Source organism: Pinus tabuliformis, chromosome 3_1, assembly GCF_031772625.1.
Source record: "Pinus tabuliformis cultivar Carrire ecotype Pingquan chromosome 3_1, CPIR1, whole genome shotgun sequence".
In the NCBI taxonomy this organism is placed as follows: domain Eukaryota; kingdom Viridiplantae; phylum Streptophyta; class Pinopsida; order Pinales; family Pinaceae; genus Pinus; species Pinus tabuliformis.
Genome location: NC_142301.1, coordinates 640,353,487 through 640,360,548, shown reverse-complemented (window position 1 = coordinate 640,360,548; position 7,062 = coordinate 640,353,487).

The following is a 7,062-nucleotide window of genomic DNA, read 5'->3' as shown; positions in this document are numbered from 1 at the left end:
AATCATCAATTTCTTGGTTCAATGTGCATTGCATGCCCATTTTTATAAAGCTACACTTTACTGGACATTTGAAATTAGCATGCTCCCCAGGGCCTTGTGTTCATAAAGATGCCTTCAAAGACAACCAGTTGTTATTATCATCTTAATGGAGTCAAAGGAATCTTCTCAGACGTCAGTGGGACATCATCACTGCCAGTTCTAATGCATGTATTCAAAACAGATAGTGTATGTTGTCATGGAGTAAAGTGGAAATGGACACAGTATTTTCAGGAAAATGGTCTATTCGCATCAGATAGTTGATGGCCGCATTGAGTTGTTTATATATAAGTCGTTGTTTTATTATAGAACCTTCTTCAGATGAATTAAAGGTATCAGTATATGTATGATGTGGTGATAAGCACATGGAAAATGTAACGTGGCAATCGTTGCAATATGTGGGCATTCGATTCATCTAAAAGAGCATATGTGGTAGTTTGACCCATATTTTAGCATTAAAATATTGGGGACCTCTTCCCAATTTCTGTAAAGTGGCAAAGCGTATCTCCAGAAATTTGAGAGCAGTTGCAAAGTGGCATTCAAAGGTTCGATTGCCTATTTCTGTCTTTAGTTAGTCTACGCTCCAGGATTAGTTTTCATGGGTCATTAGAAATCCTCAAGCTGGAATAATGGAAGGCTTTTCTATCTTTAGAGCAGATGGAGGATTCTTTTCTATCTTCATGGCTTCAGGTGAAATAGCGCCCTTGTTTTGGGTCGTTCTGTTTTCTTCTAGTATAGTTTATTTATTGTATGGCAAATGATTTGTAAGGGTTGGGAGGAGAATTCTGAGGTGCGTGTAGGAGAAAAACAGAGCTTCCATTGTACAGTTTGGAGAGAGATTTTAATGAAAATACACAGCTCTGGCTTCTGAGATTCCTGTGGTATGACATTTGACATATGTTTCTTCTCTGTCTCATACGTTCCTTGTTATGTTTACCGTTTCATTGCATAAATCATTTCTAAATGAATGCTTTTAAGTAGAAGGCCAGAATTAAGTTTACTGCTCTGCCCTAGAGGAGCGTTCAGTATTTGTGTATCTTCTTCTGTCTGTAAAGGACTCATTGATTTAATGCCCTTTTCAGCTATCTTAAACAGTCTTTCCACGCCCTTTAATTTCAATTTAATTGTTAAACTTCATGCTTATCTTGCCTCAGGAGATAATCTGCGTTTTTCATTTAATCTCTGCTCTTGCTGTCTTTGCCCCACACAGCCCAGAAAACCCAATCATTTATCAAAAAACCCCTTTCTATCAATTTACTAGCCTAAAATCAGTATTCCTTATCGGTCATCTCAGCCCCTTTGAAGACTTGTCTGCCGAGATAGACCCGGAGAGAGCCCTCTCCTGTCCTCGTAGGGCTAGCTACGAGGCTGAGCGTGGTATGATGTTGCCTTGAGTTTTGCCTTCCTCAGCCTAAGGCAGATTTGAGTGCTAACAGGGTCTAGACCTAGCCTCAACCACCATCATTCATTACAAAAACCTGACCCATTTTTTAAAAATTAACAAATTTTGTTATGTAAAAAGGAGGAAGCGAGGTTTGACCGCCCGACCACCTTTGTAATAAACGAATCCTAAACCAACTCAGAACAACTAATTTATTGAGAAATCTGCCCGGGATTTAATATAAAAAATCATTTGCATACTGCGCCTAGGCAGATGGAGGAACCAGGAGTGGGCACAGAAAATGAGGCAAAATATTTTTTAATTAATTTTTTAATGTAGGTGGAACCATGACTGAGCGAAATTTCCAGGAGGGTGAAATTTTTGCAGTGTCCAAATTGGAAAAACTTTATGTCAATCTTACACCTCTTGGTGACATGAACCCAATGGTGTAGTCAGTTTTCTGATCTGAGCAACTAATTTGCAGAGGAGCCAGAGGAGGGAATCTTTGAGGAATCTAGGGGGAATCTAAAGATTCCTTAAGCCCCAGATTTTCATTTTCTCATAATTCAGAAATTTGACAGTTGATTTTGCACTATTCGACGCCACAAATCTGATGGTGTGTTCATATTTTTCATTTACTCATTTCATTTTCCAACCACTTTTCTAAGTGGAGTGCAGGTGTATGCATTCATGAGCGAGCAGTCATTTCCATGCGATTTGACGCCATGAGATTGATGGCACGAACAACTTCAGTAGTTTGAAATCCACTTCTTTAGATGGCCCTAGATGTGAGGTATATGCATTATGTTCATGTACTTCTTTTTGCTATGTATTGTGCTACACAGATCCGTGTTTGATGTTTGATGAGGGATCTTGTTTATTACTTGTTTTCATGCTTCCTGCTTGATGTGATGCGGAATCATTTGTGTGATGTACATGTTGTCATGATTTGTCATGTTGTGTTCTGAAATCCCTTTGTTGGTTGATGGGATACTCATGTTGTCGTCATGTATGTTTTGCCTTGTTATGCCATGTTGGCGGGATGCATGAGTATGCGTCATACTGATAGGAATCCTTCTGACTAAGAGTTCCTGTAGCGGAACATCTCTTAGAGCCACTCCTGCGTGAGGGCATTTTTCCTTGTATGATAACGACATCACCTCTATGTACATCATCACTATTGACAACACTTAATGCAGCGGCCTACACCATCTTGACACTGGGGCCAGGAGACGCAGTCCCTCTTTGACGAACTCCGTTATAAACGGCTTATGTTTTATGTGCTAATGATTGTATTTTTCCTCTTCTTTATAACATGCAGATGTATTCACTTATGTTCTTTTAAAAATGCAATTTAACACATCACGAAAGTAAAAGGTCTTGGAAGGGTCCTTCGTCACACCCGAACCTGGATCAGTGTAGGCAAGAGTGAATGATTATGCATGCAAACATTGAGTGCAAGATTCAGAAAATGTAACAACATGCATGTGTGTGAAGTGAGTCGCTGAATCGGTGAGCATTCATGCAAAACAATGTCATGCATGCGACAACAGTGAGACGCTAATGAAAACTAAAATGGTGCTAGTACAAGTTAATATGCATGTAAACGACAGCAAGAATTGACAGAAATCAACCAAACAACACTCACACAAGCCAAAACACAAAAAGCAACAGAAATTTTACAAAAGACAAGTTAAGAGGACTTACCCAGAAATAGTTGGGCTAGATGTGTCAAAGACTCCTAGATGTGATGTGGGATTTCAGGGCTCCAAGATCGATATGAAGAAGTGAGCTCTGAAGCGTCAAATAAATAAGTTTGAGGCTCATGACGCGCATGCCACAGATCTAGGAAAAGGCGACACTTGGAGGAAAGATCCTAAAATGATCTTTGAATGTAACCTCCAATTGCTAAAAATAGCTCCCTAAAATCTACGGATTCTTTTTGCATGTTGCCTTTTGCTATTTCGGGAAAACACAACCCATGCATGTAAGTCAAGTTTTTTCAGTCCCAGGTGGAACTGGTCAACCCGATGGCACATGCAACAACTTGCTTGACTAAGGGTAACTTTTGCACAGTTTCTAGGAGGAGCTGGGTTGGCTACCCAGAGGGATTACTTAATTTCTGGGTTGAGCAGCTGCATTTTACCCAGGATTACACAATTTGTGGGTTGAGCAGTCCTATTGGGTCAGATTGTGTAGTTTTTCCAAGGAAGGTTGAGAGGCAGAATTATGAAATTCCTGAGGCCAAAAGGTTGACAATTAGGATTGCACAATTTATGGAGGCAAGGCTGGTTCCCCCTCCAGAATTGCGCAATTTCTAGAGGGAAGGCTGGTTCCCCTCCAAAATTGCACAATTTCTTAAGGGAGTTGTTTAGCCTATAGTTGGACCAAGTCCAGGGAAGCAGCCTGTGAGGGGAATGCAACAAGCTATCATACATAAGTTTTCAAGCTGTTAGAAAACCACTAAAGTTTGTGTACCTTACAGTGCAAGACATGATGGTGAGGATGGTTTTTAGGGAGGCTCCAAAACGAAGCTAAGGAAAAAATTTGGAGGGTGGTTGTAGCTGCTACAACATGTTGTTACTACTAGTCCTTTGAAAAGGGAAGGACTTAGGATGTTTGTTGTACATGGAAGTATAACTTGACTTTTTATTTAGTTTTAAAATTTCATTGGTGAGTTTCTTCACAATCCTGGTCAAGCTTTCGATGTCTGATGATTCCTTCTCTTTAGCCTTACTAGAATAGGTTTGTGACTTCCTACTAATCTATTTGGAGTCTTTTGATTCCTCATCACTTGTAATGACCCCAGTCATGCACAAGTCCTTCTCAATGGTGATCGCTTCTGCTAAGTTTTGTGCTAATGTTGCCTTTGCAACTCTCTTTATGAACTAGGAAATTTTGTTGGGAAAGTAAGTTTGTGTAGTAATCAATGACAATCGAATCAAGTGGTTGCATGTCTAGGGGGGGATTTATTGAATATACAATTGAATTTTTTATTAAAATATTTCACTTGCTCCTTTTCCCCCATTTTCATGCTTCTGAGCTCTTTGAGTAGCATGGTGGTAGTTTTTTTGTGAGAAAACTTCCCAAGAAATAACTTTTTAAACCCCCTCTAGGTGTGTATTTAATTGATGAGCAAACTAAGGTACCATGATGCCACTCTGCCTTCTAATTTATAAGTGAAAAGCCTCCAGGAAACATCATTATACCTCACCTCCATCATTTGTAATACCTCACCACCAACACACAAGGGATCTCCCTGATATAAGGTCTTGACCTGACCACACATTGTTTGGTGAAGGAGCCCCATCTAGAATATGGCTTGGCTTTCGTTTACTTAAAGATATGCCTTGGCTTTTGCTGTCAGCACGAGAGAGAAGCACATTTGTCCTTTCAAATGAGCAAGCTAGTATGCCTTGTGAATGTTCAATTATCGATGTATCAAGGTTCTTATACTATGGGGGGAAGTTAGGTGAGCCTCTAAGATAGAAGTAATAGTACTACCCTAATGGAGACACACGTGAAATAGTTCACAAGGATATGATGATCATTATAAACATAACAACACATTTCCAATAAGTAGCACCAAAGTAACTGAAATAGTTTAATTAATCCAGTACTAATGAAAGCAGACATGAACCATAAACATTTAATGAATAGTCTCAGAAATATTCACAATCCATGTGTGAAAACATGCTGACCTAGAAGGCTTCAATATTAAGAAAAGGTCCCAAGATACATAAATTCAATGAAAACCACTAGCTCCAATAGTGGAGAGTTAGAGCCACTACTTTCTCTCCAAAAGTACTAACTATGTCTCTCTAATGCCTTGTGGGAGAATCCAAGGTTAAAAGACCTTTACATGAGAAATGAGGATATATTTATAACTTGAGGAATGACCTTTCACATCCTCATGACTCTTTACTTTCTAAATTCTAGTGGATTTTCGACTCCTACAACCTTTGGAATTCCAAATGACTTTTGGAATTAGATATGACTTTTGGTATTACATGTCTTTTGGAGTTCCTTGTCCTTTTGGTTCATACATAACTCTTGGTCTTCCACTTATTTGTACTTTGCAATCATTATAATAATACATAATGACTTCCACATCATCACATGATGACACTGGAAATGTCACTATCTTGGATGACTAGGACTGATAGTGACTGATGACTTGGACTTTCTCTAATGGTGACACGGCTGCCAACTGTATTTTCATTCTTCATGCAAATTCAATTGTTGATTTTTTCTACCCTCCAAAGTGTTTTTGATCAAATGGTTTCTTTGGGGTTTCCTTGATCATCGGTATTAGGGTGTCTTCTTTATTCTTTTCGAGCTTCCTTTATTTGTTCTCCTCACCCAATCTTCCTTGCCTGTATTTTCCATGCTAGTTCTGGAATACCTATATTTTCAAATCACTCATGGAAAGCAACCATAAGCATAAAAAGGTCCTATTATACCATGTTTCATGAATATTTTATATCCATACATTTTCAGTGTGCTTAAGAGGAATAAAAGGGGCTTCAGGGTGCATGGGTACATTTTGAAAGTTTTAAGGGATGAAGAGGAGAGGCTTCAAGGCTTCAACATGCACTCATGCACTAAAAGGAAGAATAAAATCAAGGCAAGGTGCATGGCACAAGTCCTAAGTACAAAAGGGAAATATTTGGGCTTCCCAAGTGATTTGTGCAACTAAGGGAAAGATGGAGGGTGTAGGGCGCACTCTTTAAGGTTGAAATATGAAGGCTTCATATTTTCAGGGTGCATTTATGTGGTCAAGAGGCCAAGGAGGGCACAAGTCACATTCCTGAAGGTTCACAGTTGATGATTTGTGACTTTGCACTCATGCACTCAAAGAGTCCAAGAGGGTGCATGGTGTATCAAGTAAGGGTGAATGGTGGAGCCTAAGGCCTCCAGGGTGTGCCTATGCACTCAAGGATGGCACACTTCTTCGAGTTGAAGGAGTGCACTCAAGGAATACTTGGACTTTGGAAGGGTGCGGTTCAGAGTAAGGAAGGAAAAAAAGGGTTGAGGAGTGCACATAGTTCTCTTTCAGGGTGCATGGCGCACTTTTCAACAACAAAGGATTATTCATCAAGTCTTTAGAGTGCTCGTATGCACTCTTGGCCTTAACGAATTCACTTTGACCCAAAAATTTGTCTAAGTCTGAGATATGGGTCGAGGGGTGAAAAATATGAATCTAGACATAGAACCACTTGTGACACAAACCAACTCATCAAGAGAACTTAGAAAAACATGAAAACAAGTAAATATTCATAGAAACGTCACTTTATACCCATTCCCCAAGTGCAATGGGTGTAGTGTGTGCGTCTGTGACCCAAAAGTGTCATTTTGCAACAACAATGATGTTATGACCATGAAATGCACTTAAAGATGCTATGATCCATGTGATGACACTTGAGACCATTCAAAGACACTTGAAACACATAGAACAACATGACATGGCACTTGAATATCAAATCAACTCTAGATTTGATAATGATAGTAGGCTCCAAAATTTGAATGTAGTGACATTTTGGAGGGTGTTGTAGTAGCGACAACAAAACTACATTGAAATTCAAATTGTTGTTATATGGTTCTCGAAATTAATTTTATGTATGTACACAAAACTTTATTGTTTA